Source organism: Colias philodice, chromosome 11 (genome assembly GCF_061535455.1).
Source record: "Colias philodice isolate Cphi_HAF_F1 chromosome 11, ilColPhil1 Martin Lab GWU primary, whole genome shotgun sequence".
In the NCBI taxonomy this organism is placed as follows: Eukaryota; Metazoa; Arthropoda; class Insecta; order Lepidoptera; family Pieridae; genus Colias; species Colias philodice.
The window spans coordinates 9,767,825-9,794,275 of NC_143096.1; the positions used below are offsets into that span (position 1 = coordinate 9,767,825).

Sequence of the window (26,451 nt, forward strand, 5' to 3'; positions counted from 1 at the left end):
CAATCGGCCTTGCCTGGCGTACTCAATAACTAATATTAGATAAGGGTGCGTGTGGTTTATCAGCTATCTCGGCTTCATTGTTCTCAAGATGTTTTGTGGCTTAAATTAGTGAGTCTTAAGAAAGGGAGCGTTGTTTATAAACATTTTGTATTGACTTGGATTACCTTCTTTGACATATTTGTAATATGCTTCATTTTTTTTAGATAGTGATATTATCCGAAAAGCGCAAGATGCTTTTAGTAAATAATAATTAATCTATACAAGAAAATCGTGCATAGATTAAAACAGTTTCATCAAAATTGCTGAAGCATAGCATGAATTTTACGTATAACTCGAAATGGTTTGAAATACAGGTCGCCAAAATTGTAAATATTATAAATTGTTCAGCCGTTTTCTTTTTAAGATATTGCTAAAGCTTAATTAAATTCTTTATCTCAAAATACGAGCCACCAACCTCACAAAGTTATATTATAGAAAGGCAACGTTATTAAAAATAAAATAAAATTGACAAAAAGGAAGTGACATGGGTGTGCATATTTAGATCACTCTGATGAATGGAATATCGTTAATCCGGAAATATTGTGCGACAGCCATTTCATTGAAAATTTATCAATATACAATATGTGAATATTTAATAAATTTCCAAGCACATGATATAATACGGAATTTTGTTATTTTATGGATTCAATATTGAATTTTACAACGGATAAGTCTTCATTGTTTCAAAACCTTATCGTTACCCTCTTTAGACTTTCCAGGAAAGTGAGCAAGTTATAATTGAAAATAATTATAATATAATTGTATTATGTAAGGGTGGAGGGAGAAAAAAGAAGATTGATTGGGCTTGGATTTTACAAGCGAGTTTTTAATTATGCTTCTTGATTTTTTAGGTATCGCAATTTGTTTTATTGTTTTTATTATATGTCATGGGTTATATCATGTGGGTATATTTAAGTGTATTGAAGGCATTGTTAACTGTGGGTAAGATTAAACTTTTTAAAACATTAACAGATATTTTTTAAAGTACCACCGAACGCATGTTTCCAAGGCTGCATTCAAACTGATCCCCTCATTCAAAACTATCATCCGTCGCGTGTTTTCAAAACTATTCACATACAAAATAAATCCGCCAATTACATGAAAAGTGCATGTAGCTGACATATAAAGTCACAATTACACTTGACTTACTTTGGGAACGAGTAACGACCTTTCTTTGTGGCGCTTGCTTCGTCTCGTCTGTGAGACCGTAATCTTTCTTTTTTGAGAGATTTTTACGTTATATTTTTGGAAAAGTAAGGAGCTAAATGTGTTTAAGAATATGGAGAAGTGTATTGAAAAATAACCTGAGTATATAAAGGCGTACCTAGTCGTATATTACGCTCTCGTGGAGGTAGTATTATTTAGGTATTTCTAAGACACTAAGTTTTAAGAGAACACGCACGATATTTTTAAATCTATACATGCAATTTTTTTAGAAGTTCAATATAGATTGATGAAGGAGGCGCTCGTTTATAGATAATCCTTACAACAACAGTTATTTCATAGTAGATCATCTGAGGAGAGACATATTATTATTTATAATGATAACATAATTCATATAGAAAATTCGATCGCAATCTTACAAAAAGTTATGAGACTTCACACTACACTTGGTTACATCCTAGTCTACTTTTACTAGGATGTGAAAGTGCCTGCGGATGGATGGATATTTGTAACACTTTCACACGTAACAGCTGATGCAGCATAGAATTTGTATGAAACTTGATACAGAGATAGATTATTATAATCCGTTATCCGTATAAACAAATAGTTTATTGTATACCCAGAAGATATCAACCAAGTGAAGCTTCGTGCTGCATTTATTAAAATAATTCTACAAAACAAATGTTTGGAATAAGTTGGACAAAGAACGAGCATACACTTTAAACTTGAAGGTACAATTTGAATATAATCTATCCTTTTCAAGTTTTTAAATATTCATTTAAAAGTCCACTTCCAGGATTACGCTTGAGCTACTTCCCGAATGAATAAGGCTAGATTTCTTTTTAAACCGTATGTAAGTTGGTATTAACATAAATCGGTCAAGTCAGATAAAGTTGGCTGTGGAGTAACGACTCATTTTAAATAAATTTAAATTTAACTTATCAGTTTTGTATCCATTTGCAATTGTAAATGTTAAACTCTGAAAAGAAACGGGTGAAATAAATTGCATTTTTGGAGAATTTTGGTTTCTAGGAAAGTTTTTATTAGAATGAAGGGTTTCTACGAATTTTATGTTACATTTCCAGTGACTGTTTTTAATTTTTAAACTTCTATAGCATGAGAAGATATTAATAGAAGACATTGATATTGCATAGCACCAGAAGTGAAAACGACCACCATGAAAACACTACTAATTTGAATAAAATAATAGAATTTTATGTAATATTCATTTCCATAGTGATACATAATATTATGATGTGTAAAATGCATATTACCACAATACTATCCAAAGATATAAGTCCCATATACCTAACATAATATGAGTAAGGACCTCCACGAAGCTATTAAATTTATTTAATAGCTTCGTGGAGGTCCTTAAGACTCCTAAAAGACGTGTGGCACTCGGGGACTGCCGCGGTAAAGCTATTGCATGCTATGCCTTCAAGCCACACCTACGTACCCGTCGGAGTGGGGAGCGTGAGGTTTTTTCGTTACGGAATTTCTGGATTCGGTCCCCGCGCTCAAGGCTCGCGATAGAAGCTATGCAATTAATAAATACATTGTTGATAATTCCAGCCTAAAGAGGCACTTTTCTGTGTATCATCGCTAAGCGTTGTATGTATAGTGCAATATGAATAGGGTTGGTACAGTTTAAGGGTCGTTCACCTGGGTTCACATAAAAATATACGCAACGATGTCCAAACAAGGGTATAACAGTTATACATTTTTGCTAAATTGGTAAAGTAATAATTATAGATCATTTGTCATTTGTGTTATGTATACGTTTTGTACAGAAATATTTCGTAACGCTATCTTGAAAATAACATGATAAATATTAGGTTGTGAGAACTAATAGCTATGTAAAAAAAAACAAATCATCAAAATCCGTTTACCTATTCATTAGTAGTTTTTGTACGAAAGCCGGACAACAGACATACATACAGTATTTTTGCTTTTGTTGTGTATAGGCGGTATTTTCTTCAGTTTTTATTCAATGTACAAATTAAAACTCTACTACATTGTATCATATGTATAAAATATATAATATCATCTTTGCGTGTAGTTCCTTAAATAGTGTAGTAATAAACAATTTTCTTTGATACATGATATTCAACATTTGAGACAGTCATTTTGTCGTTCTATTTACAAAGGAGCCTTTGTACCATCACGTTGTAACGGGTAATGGCGGAATTCTCTTGGAAATTTCTCGAACACCGTGAGCCCAATCATTTGATAAATCAGATCATGGAATAAATATTTAAGATTAAATTCGTCCTTAATATTATATTAAAGAAATAATGCTGAATAAGATTTGGATATTTGCGTAGTTAATGATTAATTTTAAATAATTATAGATAGAGAATAGTCAAAGTTTAAGTATGTTTATAATCTGAATTAAATATAGCTTATGCAATTTAATGTCAGTAATTGCTCTCTTTCTTTTTATTTATAACTATCTTTCCACCCGCAGCTTCGCCCGCGCAGTTAAAGAAAAACCCGCATAGTTCCCATTCCCGTGTGATTTCCGGGATAAAACCTATCCTTTTTCCCGGGGTAAAAAGTAGCCTATGTCCTTTCTCGGGTATCAAAATATCTCTATACCATATTTCATGCAAATTGGATCAGTAGTTAAGGCGGAATTGAGTAACAGGCAGACAGACAGAGTTACTTTCGCATTTATAATATTAGTATAGTATGGATACTTTAAATATGTAAATTTTAATTAATCAAATGCACTCGTAGTGGCCATGTTGATTCTTTTGTAATTGTGTAAAATATTATTACAGGAGTTATAGGCTTCGTAATATATATTTGAGCTTAATTTAGGTCTTACAAGTATTCCCATGGAGCGGTGTGAAATTTGTACGTCGTATTTTGGAATATGAAATATTAATGATTACGTTATGATAAAGATATTTTCTCTAAGCTGTTCCAATACATACTTGTAATAATGTTTTAATATTTTGCTTTATAAGGGCTATAAATATTAAATACTGTACTATAGGTAAGTAAGTAGTAAGTTATTTTGCATTATAAGCGATAGTATAATAAAGTTTAAAGAAAATGCAGACTCTTCAAAAAAATCTCTCATATTTTTATTTGTTTGATTGTACACTATTAAATTTAGACTTTTATAGAATTTATAAATTATCTATTGGAACTCTAAAGTATTCAAAACGTAACTAATTAAAATATCCGGCGTATATTCAAAAATATAAATATAAAAAAAAACGAACGACAATAATTATTCAATAGATTTTATGGTCTGGCGATTCCAGAATAATCTAATTTACTGCGTTTAAGAATCAAGCAACTCACGCGGATCCTCCAAAGAAATCAGATTAAACAGTTCCAGTATTTATAATTGAATCATAGAACCAGTTCGTACAGTCAAGAATCTGTTAAATTAAATTGCAAATCCCAATCTATTATCTTCCTATCAATTCGATTCTAGTTCCATCCTTTATCAAGGTATACTTGCAACTATATCTACTGATTGTTGTTTTAAAATATAGGTTTAATTTACTAGGGCTGTTTGAAAGGACATTTTAATACATCTAATCTAATATATATATTACTAGGTTTCCGCCCGCGGCTTTGCCCGCGTAGTCAAAGAAAAACCCGCATAGTTCCCGTTCCCGTGGGATTTCCAGGATTGCGTTATTTTCCCGGGATAAAAAGTAGCCTATGTCCTGTCTCGGGTATCAAAATATCTCCATACCAAATTTCATGAAAATTGGTTCAGTAGTTTAGGTGTGATTGAGTAACAGACAGACAGACAGAGTTACTTTCGCATTTATAATATTAGTATGGATAAAGGCGAAAGTTTGTATGGATGTTTGTTACTCTTTCACGTAAAAACTACTGAACCGATTACAATGAAATTTAGCACACATATAGAGGGTAACTTGGATTAACACATAGGATAGTTTAATAGTTTCTATCCCGGAAATCCCACGGGAACGGGATCTATGCGGGTTTTCCTTTGCAAACGAGGGCGAAGCCGCGGGCGGGAATCTAGTAAGATGCTATTTGTATTGTATTGTAATTGCAATATAAAGAGTTCATATAACTCGTACCTTATCCTTTCTTCGTATTCTATATTCGAAAGTAACACTGTATGTCTGTCTCTTCTTCAGACCTGAACCACTAAATTTATTTGAAAGAAATCGGGTACAGAGATAATCCTGGAAATTCCAATTAGCAAGACGACACGTTTTTTAAAAAGCTAGTGCCTAGATATTCATTTCTGTCCACAGAAGAGATATATATTTTTTTAATGATATGTAGAATAATACGTAGCAAGAAGACTCTTTTAAACGAGCTTATTACGCTTTTAATATATTTCCTGTTTGTAAAGAAGCGTCCACATCACTTTGTATGTAAAAACGTTTTTAATTATAAATGAACTACGATCCATACTAATTACAAATGCGAAGGGTCCGTCTGTCTCCCTGTTTGCCTTTATGTCGATCCTGAGGCATGTTTGTTCAGCTTTTTCGCCTTAAGTAGTTTTTAGAAGGGGTTGATGTATGACAGATTTTAGTTTAAGTTTGTACCAAAGAGACAATGTAAAAAAAATATAAAGTAGTTAAGCTATTGCATAGCTTCTATGGCGGGCCTTGAGCGCGGGGACCGAATCCAGAAATTCCGTAACGAAAAAACCTCACGCTCCCCACTCCGACGGGCGCGGAGGTGTGGCTTGGCTTGTTAAAATGGCCAGAAAAAAGTGACATCGAATAATAAATAACTAATTGCAAACTAGTTCACAACCACTATTTAGCATTAAATTAGAATTTCCAAATAAATAAACACCACAGAACTAGAAATATATTACGAGTTAAATGAAGTATAAAATAGTACCACAAATAGTAACAGACCGCAAAATGTTTACAATCAGACATTATCGTAAGCTTTTCATTGATTATCTCGTTTACTCTTCATTATATTCTAATTATATCATGTTAATCGATGCTTATGCGAGATATTGCTTTGAAAATGTGGCGCTAAAAATAACAGGCGCTGTATCTTAATACTATTATAAAGGCGAAAGTTTGTATGGATGTTTGTTACTCTTTCACGCAAAAACTACTGAACCGATTACAATGAAATTTAGCACACATATAGAGGGTAACTTCGATTAACACATAGGATAGGTTTCATCCCGGAAATCCCACGGGAACGGGAACTATGCGGGTTTTCCTTTGAAAACGCGGGCGAAGCCGCGGGCGGAAATCTAGTTTTACATAAACAAATACCTAGAAATTTATAGATCTAAGAATGTTATCAATAGCTTTGAACTTGATTTTAAAACGTGTATACGTATCATTTTAAAGCGATAGAGTACGATCGATTTATATGTGATAGTAATAGAATATAAGAACGTGAATGACGAATGAATGTTTCAGCAGAAAAATATTAAAAACTTCGCGGAAATAGGGTTACTACTATACTAAAATCTATACACAAATACTCGTTAGCATAGTAAGTGTTAGTGAATTTATCCCAGACGTAAAAAGTAATCGACACTAATTGTGTTATACAACAAAAGTATTCGCTAGACCATAGTGTCTTATACTATCCGACCGATTAAACATTATAATAACTCCTATAGTACAATAGCTTAATCTAGCTACAGTTAACATCGAGTCCGACTGACTCAGCAATTCATAAAGTCACAAAGGGCATTTGTTTTGTTCAACGTACTCCTTTTGTGTCCTGGGAGATCCATTGTCTGTTGTTTAAGCAGAATAAGTTAGTGTCGTGGGTGCATCTCGCAGTGATAACAAGGGTTAATGCAACTTACTGGAGATTCTATTTTTCTGTCATAAATCTATTGTAAAGATGCGATCTGGATTAAACGCGTAGTTGCGACTGTATTGTTCGGTTTTTTATTGTGTTTGCTAACACGTCGTATTGTAATAAGATTTTATTGTAATACAATAAAATCTTGCTACTTTATTCAAGATATGCAAATAATTATAAAGAATATGTATACAAGTACTTGTGATAGAGATTTTTTCTATATTCATAGGTTTTATCCACACTAAAGGAATCTTTTGGTCGTCCTTGTTCTGAGAGACGGATTAATCATAATTAATTGTTTTATATCAACATCTTAGTTTTATTAGTATTTTTTGATAACACTTGCTTATTTATATGTAACTTGCATATCACAATGAACATTTAAAACAGCTGAGATTGTCGCCTCTTATAATTATACCCACAAAGGCGTCCCGCAATTTCCTTCAACAATATGCACGCCACTATATATCTTATAGCTTTGTTAATAACGCTCATTTCTCCTGGGGAGACTTAATGAAATGTTAATGCAAAACTAGTGGCCGCTAATTAGGCCCTCGGAGATCCCAACATTAATTTAATTGTATAAAAGCTCGCTTGAGGTAATACTGTTCCTTATTTTTTCCGTTACGCTAAATGTAAAGATCCCTGGAGAAGTCGTTTTCTGCTTTTATTCGATTTTAATATTGTTTCTTTGCTGAGTGCAAATGGGATTATTCTATTATTCTTTACGACTTAAATTTTTTTTTAATCCGATTGCGTGGATGCTCTTTCCAGTTTTTATATTATCATGTTGGAGCGAAAATATTTGTTTTCTTAAAATATGAATCAGAATAACAGTGTATTTATTAGACATATTGAACTTTCTGATATTTGGGATATAGTTTTACAGAAATATATACTTAAGCTTAAAAATGCAAGTTTTGATTTAATAATTAGTGTGGGTTTGCATAACTTTATAGCTACGAAGTAAGATTGATGTTTAATCAGTGAATGAAATGTGTTACATTCAAAGGATAAGTTTTAGAAAAAATCTTGCTTAGGGAAAAATCAATGTACAAAATTTGTTTAAACACTGTTTCCGCTGAATAATCTATTTATTGTTGAGTTGAAAGACCTTGTGCTTAATACATTTGAAAACATCAAAACAAGCGCATGTATCTCAAGGCGAGTGTAAACAAACGTACCAATGTAAAATTTATTGCTTTTAACTTACTTTCGTTAAAAACAGATTTACCCTCGTCTTGCTAATGCCCTTCCGTCTGATTTACCGCTTTATTTGTTCGAAACGCGAATATTTCTTAATTAAGAGCTCTTGACCAATTACTATGCGACTAATGTAATTTGTAAAGAACAATAATGATTGTAGGAGATTCGGCCTTGATAGAATTGTCTTTTATCTAATAATTTTTATTACTTAAATCTTAAAGACTGTTAAAATTACCAAAACAAAATAATATTATTAGACTCAAACTTTCAAAGCTTATTATAGCAAAAATAGAGATTGATTTTTATTGTTTTCATAATATATTTTTCTTGGAGATTGTTATGTAGTTATCCTTATCGTTCTTGTCTAATTTAACTATGCGTGATGTTACAATATTGTATAATTTATTAATAATTTAATTACCTATATGAACTTCAATTATTGAAGTCTAATCTAAATAGGTGCTTAATTATTTGATATTTCGCTTTTCACTCAGTTTTTTCGGTTTTCGTTATTTACTCAGAAATCGTAGACCCGATTCTGTAAATATGTATTTATACTGTAAGAATAACAATCTAATAATAAGCTACAATAATGTAAATCAATTTTCAGTGACCAATAACAGCTGCAACCGTGAAACCAACAGACAAGCGAAATCAGTGAAAAATTATGCAAATTCCCTTTTAATTGGACAAACACGCCATATAAATGGGGATTGACGTTCATTTTCATATCATTTTCGACAATTACATTAAACATTAATGGCGAGCATGTTCTGTGACATGAAAGCCACAGTAAAACGTGTCCATTCAAGAGATATTAAATGAATAATAATGACATTAAATTTTCATTTCCCATCAACTTTCATAGCAGTAATAAAGTTATCGGTACGCTTTACGTCATATTGCAAGGTATATTCTTTGTATGGAGATAAAACATTTTAAGGTTCTCTCCGTGAATGATCACGTTTATGGATAATATCATTCAAATCTCTTCATTTGCATCAAATGGAAATGCTCCTGAATTTCGATATTATAGTATCTCTTATTACGTATTGAAAGTTCAATATTCAAATGAGGTAACGTCTTTAAAACCTTTTTTGTAACCGTTTGTGACATTCTTTTCTTATTCTTTTGATTATGTATGTGGTGAATCCATGGTGAATCTATATTAATCTGTACTATAATCTATACTAATATTATAAAGCTGAAGAGTTTGTTTGTTTGAACGCACTATTCTCAGGAACTACTGGTCCGTTTTGAAAAATTCTTTCGGTGTTAGATAGCTAATTTATCGAGGAAGGCTATAGGCTATATTTCATCACGCTAAGACCAACAGGAGCGGAGCAATGAGGGTAAAAAAGCGGGGCACAGCTTGTTATATATTATGTATAATGAAAATATGCTTAATACTTATTAATACCAGCGTAGTAGTTAATAGGAACAAAATTGTTCGGGTAAAATGAAACAAGATTATTCGAAGGGCATAAATATTATATTATTAAAACTTCCAGAAAACACGTTTCCCTTGATGCAATATAATTAAAACTCAAGTAACTGAACTCAAGTCTTGGTTTTAAATCTAGGCCAAACTAAACTTACATCAGAACTTGAAGCAAACGTGATTTATATCTGTGCTAAATATTGTTTGTAGTTGAGATAACAGATGTTTAATATAATATTAATGTACTTCTCGATTATTAAGTAAAATCCTAGTATATATTTATAATTTTAATTATATTTATAATATATTTTAATATTATAAAAGCGAAAGTAACTCTGTCTGTCTGTTTCTTCTTCACGCCTCAACCACTTAATCGATTTGGATGAAATTCTGAGAAAGGAGATAGGATAAGTTTTATCCCGTAAATCTCAATGGAATGGGAACTATGTGGGTTTTTCAAGCTAGTAGTATTATATTATGCGTGGTAAAACTAACATATTATTAATTTTGTTTCTAATGTTGATTGATATGGATTACTGTTAACTAAATAGCGTGGGTGCGATCTGTACCAGTCTCGGAAAATTGGCCTTTAATTTAAGCTTATTGTATTCTAAATGAATATTGGAAGCTTTTTAAATAAATTTTCTTTTTACCTTTAACATATTTTTTATGTATTTGCAAAATATAAGTTGATATTGTTTACCATGGATAGCTGAAAGAAACCTACCGGTATAAAACATTGTAGGTGCGTATTCTTTCAAATTTAATAAATACTTTATACAATTTATTATTTATTTGTTTTAATGCCAGAAGAATACGTTAGACTCAATGACGAGGAAGTTCAATTCTGACGATTAAGTAATATAAATATAAACACTGAGAAAAAATAAAACCTGACTTAAAACTGAACCGAATTCTTCTTTATATGGCATAATCGAAATCTTTAACCATTTTAAGATGTAATTGAAGAAAATTTGAAGGCAAGAGGTCTTGTAATTTTGTCTGTGAATAAATTACACACATAGGTACACGTTTTGTGAGTGTGGTAGGTCTAAGTAGTGGGGCGATTATAAATTTTACCAATTTTGTAAATTAGGAGTTCAAAATTACTTTTAAATAGAAGAAAATAGTCTAATTAATCGTTAAGTCATTCTATTTTCAACCGAATTCAAAAAAAGAGGAGGTTTCAACTGTATTTTTATTACGATTCTTTCAATTTGAAAACAGTTTAGATTTATGTTAAAAAATATTATTCGTGAATTTAAGCTATCTTATTCTAAGTTACATAAGCTACGTTATATTAACATTACTATTTTTAGGTTCTATGAAGCGGTCTCTAGATTTGCTTTAAAAATACATGTATCACTCTGATAACAATAGATGTTTGGTCTCTTTACAAAAGAATTTCAAATTGTGCGAAAATTCTTAAGAAAGAATAGAATCTATGAAATTATTATTTATTATAGAGAGGATACGATAAATTTAGTCTTACAAAGCAGTACTTACCAGTCACTGTATTACTAGTGAATTGTAAAAATTGATATTATATGCGAAAATAGCCCTTATTATTCAATTCTTTATTCCCTATGACCTCTTGTATGACCTTTTTCTATATATATACATAAGTCTAATAGGAGAAATTCATGAGAAATTTGATACGTCTTTGTAACATTCATTATTTTAGAATGTGAGAACTACCATTATTTATATAACCAAAGTTTAAACCTTATCTTAAAACCGAGTGCTATTACGTAACACATTTTGAATTCAATTACCAATCCCCAAACTTTACTCCATGCAGTATTTGTTCATCTGATTGAATCGATAATCGCCCCGATAGCGATTCCTTCGATACGTAATCCCAATCGAGTCAAATACAAGAGCACTTACTAGTACGTAATATACTCTATCCTTTGACCTAAAACTCTATCCAAACTTATCTTAGATGTAAACGATGTAGGGTCGCACGATATTTTGATCTGTATCGCGTGGTGATTGGGGCTGTTTTCGCTTGGTTGTGTCCACTAATAGTATATTGGTGAAGATGGTAGTGATATGATCGGAGGTTGTTTCGTTTCCTTATTTCGTCAGAGTTATCGCGGGGAGCGACCGTAGGGTCAGTGTTAAGGGCTATGTAAAATCAAATGGGCAGTTTTAGGTCTTCGGGGAACTTTTGAGATTTATGGCACACATACAAATTTTATACTATAATATATACGCCGTTATATCATGTAGATATTCGTTACAGTAATAATATAATAGCAGCCATAATTTGTTTACTGAATATTGTAAAAGTCGGTAATGAGATTTAAATCATGCCAACACGCTTCACCAATTATAATAATTCATTGTAAAGTAAATATCAATAAATCACTCATTGAACCTTATATTTATTCTTCCGCTATAAATGCTGATTTTGTTTAAATATTTCATTCGGCTGTAATTGAAAATTCGTATAATTACAACAGGTTTGTGTTAAGAAACAAATTAGCGAAGTTTATAATTTATGTATTATGACTTCTTGACGAACTGCAATTTAACTTGGAAGGTGTAAAACACTTTTGTTTGGCTTATTTAATTTGCTGTAATAATATTTGTTGTATATTGTTATACAATTTTAAGTTTCTTGAGTATAACGACGAAGTGATCTATATGTTTTTTATATTAAACTAGTGGTCCGCCCCGGCTTCGCTCGTGGTACCTACATGTTTAAACTATCCTATCTCTCAAGTTGGATCGAACTGCACATGGTGTGCGAATTTTATTATAATCGGTTATTGGTTCAGGAGGCCATAGAGGACAAACATTGTGACACGAGATTTAAATATATTAAGATATACAAATTTTGTCCGTTTGTTTTATTGTATTCCAAATGATTTTGACATATTCAGTTCGTTTGATATAAAACTAAATTTTTCTTTCTTTCTAAAGTATGTCAAGTTTGTTACACAACGTTTCATTACATTTTTGTGGATTTAATAATCCATATTATGTGTATGGTTGTAATATTTTTGCGATTAAACTTGTCCATCATGAACGAAGCTAAATTTATAGCTTGTTAAATTTTCCATCAAATAAAAGAACATTTTATTGAACATACTTATTTATAGAACCATTATAACATTTTAAAAACGTAGAAAGCTTTTAACAAATCAGTTTACAGCTAACCTTAAATATTACCGAACCATTTGCGCTTGAATAATGTATAAGCAAAATTTAACACTGAATAAATAAAAAACGACGTAACTCCATTACAAAATCGAATACACTGCATTCCAATTAAATATTTACTGGTATTCGGAATCGTATGACGCTTGGATAATCAGCTTAGCTGTACTCGGAAAAAGTTTCATTTGACCACTTTTTGGTTATAATATGCTTAATAGTTATACCTATTTACTTGATGCTTTTGCTATCGGTTTATACAGATTAATAAATTAACTAAGTGTTTTTATTTTAATGTATGCGTTTCTGCGAATGTAGTGACGTATATTTGTAATATTCTTTATGAAATTTTATTTATATTGATGTAAAGGCAAAACCGTTTTGTTAATTTACCTGTCTTTAGAATTTAATTCAACAATTTTGTTCATGTTGAATAACATGGATTACTGGATAGGATTTAATATTTAGCTTTATAGTATCTTAATACTATTATAAAGGCGAAAGTTTGTTGGATGTATGGATGTTTGTTACTCTTTCACGTAAAAACTACTGAACCGATAACAATGAAATTTAGCACACATATAGAGGGTAACTTGGATTAACACATAGGATAGGTTTTATCCCGGAAATCCCACGGGAACGGGAACTATGCGGGTTTTCCTTTGAAAACGCGGGCGAAGCCGCGGGCGGAAATCTAGTTCTGTATAAATTTATACTGTTCTAATCCCGTCTCGTGGTCGAATTTTTTATACTTTAACATTTTATCAACATGAATAGAATACAAAACACATCATATTAGATCGAAACAGCAATACTTACATATTACCTATATTCCAATAAATCTTGCCATTTATAAATGTAGGAAAAAGCTAAATAAAATAATTATTTAACGTAATCTATATTATACACCTTTTACAGTGTTAAACGCGCAAGCTCAGGTACTATCCAATTCTTAAACACGACGAAGTTACAGAATTCTCGAGAAACGCTTTTTGATTCGTAGGATCTTGTTCCTTTGACGGAATTTTATACAGCTTCTGCAAAGGTTTATTTTGCAAGAATTTTAATTAAGATTAAACGAACGGCATGTAAGGCTTTAAATATTATTGTCTATTAATGCAATTAAGTTTTTGTAAAATAATAACGTATTAGAACCGTATTGCCCAAATAATACGTTATTTCGTTTATTAAAAAAATATATCACTGTATATAACAATTATTTATTATTTTTTGATTAGAAGTAGAGAATATAATGTAACTTACTTCAATAGAGAAAAATATGAATGCTTGAAAAAAAGCTCTGTTTTTTAGTTGCCCATATTAAATTAAAACTTAATTAACATACAATACAAACAACCGAAATAATGTCGTTGCTTAACCCAATATAAAAGTAATAAAACATAGTATAAAATGTAGCAGTGAGAATTGCATTAAGGAACTACAATAGGTGTATGAAGGTATGTTATCTGAGGCTTACCTGAGGTTTAAGCTGGCTGCCTTCCAAGGCTCTTAAAAGTAGCCTATTGCATATCTTATCTAACCGAGATTTATTACTAATTTTATACGTGTATGAGCATAAGGTATAGACTTCAATTGGGATTTGAGAATGCATTTTGAAAACAACTTGATTTAGTGTTTTTTTGATTCTTTATAAGTGTAGTTAGTATGTATACATAGTATGTATATCTTGGAGTACCTACGTAGAGTTGATGATGTCAATTATTTTTGCATTTCTTTAGCGTATTGCATTACCAATTATAATATAAAATAACAATAAATTATTTTTATGTAGTACGTACTCATATCGAATCGAGAGGTGTAAATATAATAATGCGAACATTTTTAAAAGTTCATTGAACAGATAAGTACCAATTGAATAAACTAACAAACAACAAAAATCCTTTTAAAACGTTAATTAATTTGCACCATTATTAAAACTACGCAAGTTAAATTTAAGTTATGTTTGAGAAAATTTTAAAGCCAAGAGCTCTTATTAAAACACCAAAGAACTTATTTCAAGTTTGTTCTTATAAACGGAGCTGAGTATATAAATATTTATGAACGAGTATGAAAAAAAAATCTATTTTATCCAAGCTTGTACAATTAATTAAAACTTTGACTCTATTTTGCTCAGTAGTAAGTAGTAGGAAAAAGGAGGAGAGAAAGAGCCGGGTCACCAAAATGGCTACCTAATTTGGAATGATTGCTTCCGTGCAACTTACAAACAACGTTGTTAGCTAATTTATTCGGCTAGCTGTGGAATCGTCCACAATAAATACCCTTATTAAAAAGGAATTGCTTCAGTGTTTTTGAAATATATACAAGACATGTTTCCAACGTGTATTTAAAGGTAAAAATTAAAGATTTTAATGGATTTTAGACGCGATTTATTCATTATAGGTATTATACTTTCCCGACGATTCGCAACTTTGCAGCGAGAGTCTCCCAGACTCTTAATGAAATTTTTAATTTCTAAAAATGTATAACATAATGAAAGACCAAAAAATATTAAAAGGTATTTTGGTCTTTTGATTTTATAAATTTATTATGTATAAATATCAGAATATGATCTTTTTTATATAAAAAGTGTCGAGTAATTATTTGTTAAATAATAACACAGTCCCATTATGTTAATGTATTGTTAAAATTGTCATCTTTCGATTGCATTTATCGCAAATGGATCATCATATTGAAAAGCATATTGTGACGACAATGTTGAACATTCATTAAATATATTTTTAAACATATTTTGCTCTTTATATTTGCTGAAGTACTTTAACTTGTAACAAACGTCCTCGAATGCGAGAGTACAATATAAATCACAACATTAGGTCACTCAGGAATATAGGAAAGTCAGTTTCTGCTGAAAACATCGTTAAGACTAAGGCTGCGCTGAAATATGAAAAATGAATCCGTTTTCAAGAATTATTTGTCAGTGTCCATGAGTATCATTTGTCTACCTGCGTCTCGGAACCCGTCGAGTGGGTAATTATATTTTTAAACTCCAATTTACTTTGAATATTCAAATATCTTAATTGAAAATGTGTCAAGATTGTTTCGAGCCGAAAATAATTTCGCCTTCGTGACTTTTGCCCAGTTTATTTCGTGTTTCAATTACAATAACCATTAACGTAAATTGAACATGCGTAAATATGTTTTTTGTGTTAAAAGTATTCGTGTAACAAAGCTTGACAAGCTTTTAAAAACTGTTTAATGTTAACATAGACAAAAATATATTTAATAATTAAATACTAAGATATTACTACGTAGGTATTACATCCTTATTCCCATGTCAGCAGTGTAAGCTTCCAAACGACTGTGGCTTTCCTTAAGATACCTACGTAATACGTCTGAGACATCAGGGAAACATTATTTTATTTTAAACATAACATTACAGTACATAATTGAATAAGGTTAGAAGTTATAAATTCATCTGCAAGATGTATAATAACTACTCTACATCACTACTATTTCAATGACTGAATTGATTTCATTATTATCATCATACTGAATTAATTAAGGAACTGCAGAACATGCAATTGCCAAGTGAGACTATTTCACACTTGGCCACTATACACACCTCAACAAAAACTAGCTGATGATGATAAAGATCACTAATAAACGCGTTATTAAGAAACAACTAATAAAGGCCACGTAACACTCGCACGCAAGGGGCGTTAAATAAAGCGAGCAGGCCAGATATTACCAATTCAATGATACTCCAACCATGCTCATTATACCAGTCTGTTGTGTTAAAAACCTCGTGATATATCAAGTGAAACTCAACGCCATTGCTCATGTGTCTACGTTTATCTCCAGAGTCTCGGCGCCAGCTAAAGTGGACTTTTGACTTTTGCTTTAAGTGCTCCAGTTTGTATTATTAAGTTTAATTCAGGATTTGTGGATTGCTTAAGCTTGGCTCAGCTATTTTTAATTAAAAGTTAATGTTGTTTTGTATAATGCTTTATGAATTTTGTGTTGTGTGTAGAGATTTATGTCGTAGAGCGTGTTATGCGTTATACTAGGTAATATTCGTATAATTATGTACCTATATTTAACAACTACTTAATAAGAGATCATATTATAGACAATTAATAAAAACAGTCAAAACACTATTATGAAATATTATTTAGTTTCTCTTAACAATTAATATTCAGTTCAAAAAAATAAACCCAATGTCAGTTAACAAGCAACAACATAAAAAAATATGAAAATCGCAACCCGCAATCTAAAATTGCATCACGTCTCAATTTTCGCCGCAAATAACGAAACAAACACGTCAGATTAAAATGGAACTTTCTATTTCCCGGCAACGGTTTTGGCACATGTAACGCGAACTATCCACAGCGGCAGGACTAAACTCGCGAATTTACTACAACGAAACAAATCAAAACTAACAAACGACGTGCCATAAATCTTTCCGGCAATTTCAGATGCGATCTAGCGCGTACCTGCTATCGTATGAACTTGACATGTTGTTACAAATTTCCTACTAAATTGACAGGCCGGTACATTCGCCAAATAGAATTTTATGTGAGACTTGAGTGCACGGCTGATGCACTATTCTTAGACTGGCTAAAGCGTATTCACCTAGTTTATATGGGTTATAAACGTGAACGTTATTTCGCAACTTTGTTTTTCCTCGGGGATGCTACTCATTTTAATGACTGAAGTTATAGAATCAGTTTAAGCTTCGAGTTTATTGCTGTCCTATAGTGTGGTATTAATGTTCGGCATGAAATAAATATCGTTATGATCACAGTGCATGTCTAGTTATCACATTAATATTATACTCTTCTTTATATTTGAATTCAAACCTCATGCTACAAAAGTAACACTTGCAGCTTCATTACATGACATTCTCGCGTGTTTTTTTTAATATACCTCAAAGGATATTAAAACAAGATATCCAAATTAACGAGGAGTCAAGCCCACGTTTACATGTCATTTCATTTGTCCTGATTATGTTTCAGTATCTGTATACCGTCAGATACAATCATCCCCTCAGGTTACGTGTGAAATACACTCGAAATACTCACGCATTAAAAGGCTGTTGTATTCATTTGGTAAATATGAAACAATGTTTTCAAAGAACCGGTATCGAATCTGAATATTATGTACAAAAATATTTTGCGACAATATTGATATTTCACGTGCATTGTCTCTGATTGTAAGTGCTCTTGTCAGTTATAATTGCTTGCGTGTTTCTTTTTTTTTATTCAAAGCTTGATTCAAAGTATAAATAATTTTTGGGTAAAGTATTTATGTAATACTATAAGTATTATTAAAATATAGAGGAAGACTATATAGATGCATAATAACCAGAAGGTTATTTGATTTACTATTTTTACAAGCAATAGTAATAAGAAATGGTTAATCCGACGTTATTCTTAGGGTCCAATTGGTGAAGGAAGATATCCTAATGAATCCTCTATAATATTATGTACATTGTACCTAAGGATAAAATTTTTGAAAATGAAATAATAATGGTGGATTATGGTCTAAAATTTAAAGAAGGAATGGATACATATACATATTATAGGAGAATGAGTTTATACCTCTAGATGAAACATATTTATAGATTCATTTTGAGTTCCATACATTCTTACATAATATATGCACATTTCACATATTTTTCGAGAAATATCTACCTATAACATGTGACTTTTTACACGTTCACGTTCTCTTGGGGCATTAAAAATAGAACAGACTTTTGATTTTACATTATCTACACTATATAATTATAAAGAATCTGGCTGAATCATCCGAAATTTTATTCCTGAAGCAATAATTCAATAACATTAAGACGGACGCCGAATTAAAATCTATTCGATACTAAGCAATCTATTACACGCAGCCTGGGGCAGAATGATATGACTCAGTCGATTGCCTTTGAAATATTGCTTCGATAATGTTTTTTATCGAGCATCATCTTGAACTTTTATTGGACAGATTAAGAGACTCTTGTTTGAAAGAGAATAAGAAACTTTACAGATAAGGTCTCGCTGTAAGATTGTAAACGTTCGACTTCGGACGGAACATAAAAATTGATTTAAATGCAACATTTTAGTTCTTTATCTAAAGTGAAGTGTTTTTGTTGGAACGAGTCGCCTTCCCGTTTCGGGAAGACACGGTTTGAATATATTAAGGGATTCGTTTTGCTTGCAATTTAAATTTTTGTGAAGCATTGCACTTTGTATAGCTCAGGGAAAATATTATTATTACAGTGTTGTTATGATAAATTATTTGTTAATTCGGCCATTTTAAATATAAAAAACAAAACATATTCCCTTATATGATTTTGTAAATCAGAACACCAGCAGTCTCAGATTATACAAATGTCATGGTCACGTTTTGTAAAATATTTTGGTAAAATAATTCATTTCAAACATTTTTCGGACGATGTAAATATTTTTATTTTTATATATTTCAAATAAGAGAACATGGAAATAAGATAAGAATATTAAATTATTGTAATATCTGAATTTACACGGCCTTACCAACACAATGTCATGTTCACTATTTTATTTTAAGATCTTGATATCATATCTTATTGATATTCCGTCGATTTGGTCTTGTAATGTTCGGAACATCATAAATAAATGAATTTCTTAATCCTAGACTCTATATGTACATACTACATACGTTTTTTTCAATATTATAAGATCATTACTTAGATAATTTTAACTAAAACCAGCCATATTCCATTGTAATTTGTTGTTATTTGTGATTGAAATTTTACACAGATATTTGATAGAGTTTGCCACATATTCTAATTTACTTCTTTTATTGTTTAACTTTATTACCACGTTAATTTCACCTTAAACCAGATCACATTATTCACGATTTATTCTACAGCAATTTAGTTCCAATATTCACAAAAAAAAAACTGTCAACAGTCATTAAGTCATTCGATATAAAGCGTGTAAGCTAAAAGGGGTTCATCAGTCTCCGAACAAAGAGTTATCAACGCCTGGGGTCACTCGTAACTGAAGAGTAGCTTCTTTAGTCGGCGCATTACCATTGTCTCTTTTGTGATGAGGTAAGCGTTTTTATTTGATGGGCTAATAACGTTTTGAACCTTAATAATAGAGCAATAGAGTCGCTTGTGCTGGACAACTAACGGCTTAATGAGGGGTGTTTGGATACCCTCCGAGTAATTGCTAAGCAATTTCTTTGTAAAATTGATTTTATGGCAATAACGTTATTGGACCGAATTTGATTTGTTGTTATTTTACACGTAGTAATTATAATAATATATAGGTTAGATTTTGTGAAAATTACGAGTATTAATATACTAAACTAGCTGTGCCCCGCGGTTTTGCCCGCAGTGCTCTGCTCCTGGATAAATGGGCTATCTTACGCTGAAATAATTTTTGAAATCGAACTAGAAGTTTCTGAGATTAGCGCGTTCAAACAAACAAACTTTTCAGCTTTATAATATTATTAAGTAAGTATAGATGAACTTTACACAAAAACTCGATCTCATTTATAAATGGTTATCTCTATAAAATAGATTTCTACTAGACTTAATTTCTCTTAAGCCCACGAGAGTAAATCATCTATCTAGATTCAAGATCAATTTATTAGATAGGAGCCTACTTATACTAAATTACATTAAAATGTTTGAAGTTATTTTGGGAACAAAAAAACAAAAATTATAAAAACGAACATTAATATTTTGGAAGTCACGTTATTTTTATATAAAACTTGACCAGTGAATATGTCAGAATTATATGTTCGAAATATACTTCGAATTTTAATTAATTGTGGAATATTAAAATATCTATATATTTTTACGTTATCATTTAATACAGGGCATTTTAAATCATTTTTCATTATTAATTTACATTTATTAGAAAATAAACTTAAGTAATTGAATTCCGGTGATGAAAAAATTACTAAGAACTATGACCTAGATCTCATCTTTCTCAATGATTTTCTAGTAAAATCCTCATTACTTACACAAAACTTTAGCATTCAAAGAAGTTGGTACGCAATATTCTGTAATTTAAAAAAAATTTAAAATATTATATTATTGAAGGGTTGGTTGTTACTTTAGGAGCGTTGAGAATAAAATTTCAAGGTCGTGTCATTGCAATAGCGTCACGACGTACAGTAAGGCGACGATTTTGGTATCTTTGAATCTTGCCAAAGAAGTTTCACTTCTGACGCGTGTGCTCGGCATACACACTCTTTTTTAATTCTTAATTTTGTACGGTTTTTAACATACAAACGTTGTAAAATTAGCGGAAGGTATAGCACATCACTATATCCCACGTTACTAATAGGACTACACCCTCATAAAATATTTCATGCGGTTAATGATACGGCGGACTTATTCTTTCCTAAACGTTACATCTATTTCTTATTATTTGTGCTTTCTCCCCTTCGAATTTGCTGTATACGATGAATTAAATATTTGTGGAATACATAATAAGGCTATGGCATAAATTGCAATTATTTTATACAATACAGAAAAAGTAAAATAATCATAATAAATTATTGTCACTATAAACGCTCAATTAAATTTTATTACAGCTGAAATTATTCTTAATATGTATATATGATAGCTATCATTCATACCTATTGCATTGTGAGTATGACGTCGTTGGTTTGTATTAAACTACTTTAATCAAACTATTATTGTTATTTATACTAAACTAGTGGTCCGCCCCGGCTTCGCCCGTGGTACATATTTCGTAATAAAAAGTAGCCTATGTCCTTTCCCGGGTATCAAAATATCTCCATACCAAATTTCAAGCAAATTGGTTCAGTAGTTTAGGCGTGATTGAGTAACAGACAGACAGACAGAGTTACTTTCGCATTAATAATATTAGTATGGATTAGAAAACTATAACCAATAATCCTTCATCACGACAATAGACAAATAGTTATTGAATAACCATGCTGTACCTAATCACCTAACATATCCATAAATAAGGTATAATTCGTTAAAATGAGCCAAGCAAATGGATTCGTAATAAAAATTGTACGATATAATCCAATAAACAAATCGTGGGAAGCAATAAGTTCCGAGGTCTCCAAAGAGTTATGGTTCACGATTCATAGACGCAAGCTGGGAATTGCTTCGTGATGCATTGATGCTGCTTATAATCTGATGAGCGTACTGCATCGGAATTTTATAAGGAAGAGTTTTTATTATGATATTTATAGTGAGGTGTCTTTGAACTTTGAAGGATACGTGTGTGATATGAAACTAAAAATAGTTCTTGATTATTCGCTACGTCGTGATGAAGCTTACAATAGTATCATTGTATTTTTTGTTATGAGTAGGAAATATATATTTACTTACATATGAGTGTCAACACGTACCATATAGATTGATAAATATTTCCATGTCTTGCCATTATCTTTAGGGTTGCGAAAGCATAATATTCTGTTAGGTAATAACTTTGCATTAATTAAGTTCTCTATTCGAAAATTGAATGAAAACTCAGTCCTTTTAAATAAAGTTTTATGTGCGTGCGTCAACCAACGTAGCGTGGAATTTATTTAATTGCCCACCGCTGTTAACGGTTGACATTTGACAGTTTTTATTACTCCCGCATAATCTCCTTGTCCGTCAATCTAACCCGTGCCAATTGAAAAACGTCGCAGCGGTTAACGGGTCGATTTAATTAACTTTTCCGGGACATTATGACCGGCTTACATCCGATTTTATGTCCGGGTCGCATTGTGTAGACACAATATCGGGAGCTTTATTGTTGACGATGGATGGAATCGATTCTTTGTCGAATGTTCTGGGCTGGTTTAGTCGATCGGGTCTCCGTAATAACGTCATTATTTCGACTTGGTTAGTATAAGCGGGCTTTGTGAAGTGCGAGTTTATTTAGCCGTTAATGATAGTAGTTTCCTTATGGGAACTATATTTGGTATAGGTGTAGTTGTAAGACTTGTTCTTATTTTGCTTATTATTGAATTCACTATGTATCTAGATTTAGGTATAACCATGTAGTACATATACAAAACGACTCTACGTTATAATATATTCCTATTTCTTCTTGGCGTTCAAATCAAAAAAACAACTGAATGATTAACCTGTTAATCATTCAGTTGTTTTTTTGATAAACTAGCGGTCCGCCCCGGCTTCGCTCGTGGTACATATTTACGTTTTCTCTACATAAGAACCATCCTCGTACTTCAAGGAATATAATAAAAAAAGAATTATCGAAATCGGTTCAGCCGTTCTCGAGTTATGCGCTTACCAACACATTTTGCGATTCATTTTTATATATAAGACTAGCGGTCCGCCCCGGCTTCGCCCGTGGTACATATGAAAAATAGATGTTGGCCAATTCTCAGACTTACCCGATATGCACAGAAAATTTCATGAGAATCGGTCCACCCGTTTCGGAGGAGTATGCAGACTAACATTGTGACACGAGAATTTTATATATAAGATAAGATTATACAATCTCATTCAAATAAGCTTTCGGATTGATAACATAAGCGTTTACGAAACCGATTATTAATTTGATATTAAGTATTTTATGGCATTCAAATGCTTTATAAATATAAATTATTAGGAAGAAAAGTACTCGGTATGATAAATATTCGAGTATGTATTTTTATATGTCTACTGAAACAATGATTTTGAATTTTTTGCTAAGTTTATAATAAAATTGTTAAACATGTTAACCCTTATTAACTGTTGAGACGAATTGCATATCAACCGTATACATGAATAGTTTTGTGGAATTAGCAATGAATATAACTATATACAGTCCTTCATTCAATAAATAATTCATAAATAATCTGCCTCCTTTGTGATGTATTCTAACAAAATAAGCATAACATTTAATGCACCTTGCGTTATTGTTATATGTTATATTGATTCATGAATATGGGCGTAATAACAATAATAAGCAATTTATTCAATACTTAATGGGGATGAGAAATTCATAAGAACTATTGAACGTAATATTGCACGGGGTAAACGACCTATTTATATACCTACTATGTGAAAATAACTGTAGTAAAGCTCTATGCTCTCCTTTGTTATTCTTTTGTAGCGTTTTAGATGCGATAACATATATTATGGTACTTACCTATAATATAACCTAGTAAACCTATATAATATATATTTGTCATATTGTGATATGACTTTGGGAGGTTAAAATAAGGTTATTAACATAAGTACATTTTTTTTAAATAGTCTACTAACGATGAATATGTTAAGGCAATGATGATGATAAAATATATAAGTCTCTTCGTGACGAATCTTGCTGTTAAGTTTTTGAAACATCGGGTAACATAAATTACACATAATAGTGGACAGTATTTCAATCGTCGTGTAATGAAGATACTTCTAAATATAATATAATAGGTATGTTTTTTCTGGGTTGCGTGATGTACCTAACTATTGAACCATGTCACAATCAATCTGTTATCAATGTAAGGTCACAAACCCCCTTTATCACAAGTCTACCAATGTAAGGTCACATATTATCTCCTTTTAGTTCATAACCATATCTACTTAATTGGATACTAGAGGTCCACCCCGGCTTCGCCCGTGGTACATATTTCGCAATAAAAGGTAGCCTATGTCCTTTCTCGGGGATCAAAATATCTCCATACCAAATTTCATGCAAATTGGTTCAGTAGTTTAGGCGTGATTGAGTAACAGACAGGCAGACAGAGTTACTTTCGCATTTATAATATTAGTATGGATGTGCGTGTTGGATGACGATGACATGCGAACGTTCTATGATTAATTAAAGTTACAAATAAAGCTCAATTTGCATCATAGAGCTAAAGAACTACTTTGTGAGATTGTCTTTAATATTATAGTCAATAAACAAGCCTTGATTTAATAAACAAATATTTATGCAAATATTAAAAGTTTGGAGGTCCACGTGCGGATTCGTGTTTTTTACTTACATGATCATTTAAAACGGATCTCGTATGTTATACAAACTCGTTTGCAATAGGCCTTTCGCTGTAATGAAGTATAATCCGATAAAAGCATCGGGCTTGCGTGCGACGGTGTAACTGTAGTATTAATGATAGGTTTACTTCGGATTCAGGTTGTTATAACGACATGCAAATGGTTACGCGTTCGATTTCAGTGAGTGTTTGAGTTTTAATTGGCAGAATGGTTGAGAATTAGTTACCCTTATTAACGAAAATTTGGTTGACTTAGAATCGCTCGGGTGAGTAGCTATGAAAACGGTGCTCGCATATTTCAAGCATGTTTATTTATTTTCAAATGTAATTAACTAAGAATATAAATATTTTACGCCTACAAGTGCATTAAATAAGTAGTTTTATCTTAAAAAAATACCCTGTTTAATATAATACATAGATACAAATCCATATAAAATTTCGTAGAGTTGTTTCATTATTTCAAAATAGTCATTTAAAAAAATCACGGAACATTGATTGAAAATTAAAAAAAAAGCTTGCAAGAATTTGATACGGAAATAATTGCTACTCAAATATAATTCGACTTCGTTAAACAAATCCCTTTGAGTTATGGCGCAGAGTTGGTGCGTGGGTGAAAATTGATGATGCAGGAATTTAATAAATTGTAGCACGTTTCATCACTTCTATACCTATAATAAATGCCAATACCTTCGTTATAGGAAAAAAAATGTTTTAAGTTTTTTTAATTAGGTTTGAATGCTTTATTGACAACATGTTGGTGAACATTAAAACGAAATACTTTGGTTCAGGAATTCGATTCATATTAGCTTTCGCAATGCTCTTATTGCATTATGTAGAGCATGGTTCGATAATTTAATAAAGAATACGATCTATTCTATAAATAATAATATGATGTAATGTGTATAACATATTCTTAGCTATCAAAATATGCCATTCCGATATAACCCCATTCATAACACCCTGATCGATCCTCGAATAGATAAAAAACAACTAAATAAAATAAGGCGAAAAATGTCACGCGATTTTTCATTCAGCTCGCAATTTCCTCATAATATCACTTGCTCACAATGTCTTCTATCTATCATTCACAGCGCAACGCGTCACCGCGCTGCGTGACATCAATTATGTGGGGTGAACTTGGCTTGTGTTAACTTTAATAAGTATTCCGTTGGAAAGGGTGAAATGCAATGTTATTAACGTTCTAATGATGACTATAGTCTAGTATCTAGTCCGTGCTGCTGAGATAGACTCCAGTTTGATCTTAGCCAAAATGCTGAGTAAATAGACGAAGTCAGAATGTGTTTTTCGCGCCTCATTTTCTGTAACATGGCAATTGTTTGCCAATAATGACAATACTGCTATAATAATAGTAGCGATATTATGAATGTATTTTTCTTTTATAGAATGTCCATACTGTCTTTTTCCCAAATTAAGTTTAACTATTATTACAACTATCAAGTGACTTTTTGCCTTAATGAGAACAATGTTACAACTATTTTTAACGTTACAATTATAAAATGACTATCTGTTTTTCAATCACCGATTGAGTCTAATCTAGAACTTGTTATATATCTTGACTGGAATGTCACCAGATAAAATAATGAATATTTACTACCTAGGTACATTGAAAATACATTAAATTTAAATTTACATTCACTTGATATTTAATATACTATATTTTATAAGCTACTTCTCTCTGTGCATTATATTTTATGCTAGAA

The 26,451-nt window shown here is 31.4% G+C and overlaps 1 protein-coding gene across 1 annotated transcript in view; it reads left to right on the plus strand.

Moving 5' to 3' along the window:
* The window catches only part of LOC149484819 (uncharacterized), a 217,461-nt gene that overhangs the window by 10,205 nt on the left and 180,805 nt on the right, over positions 1 to 26,451 (plus strand). The gene's annotated exons all lie outside the window — the stretch shown is intronic.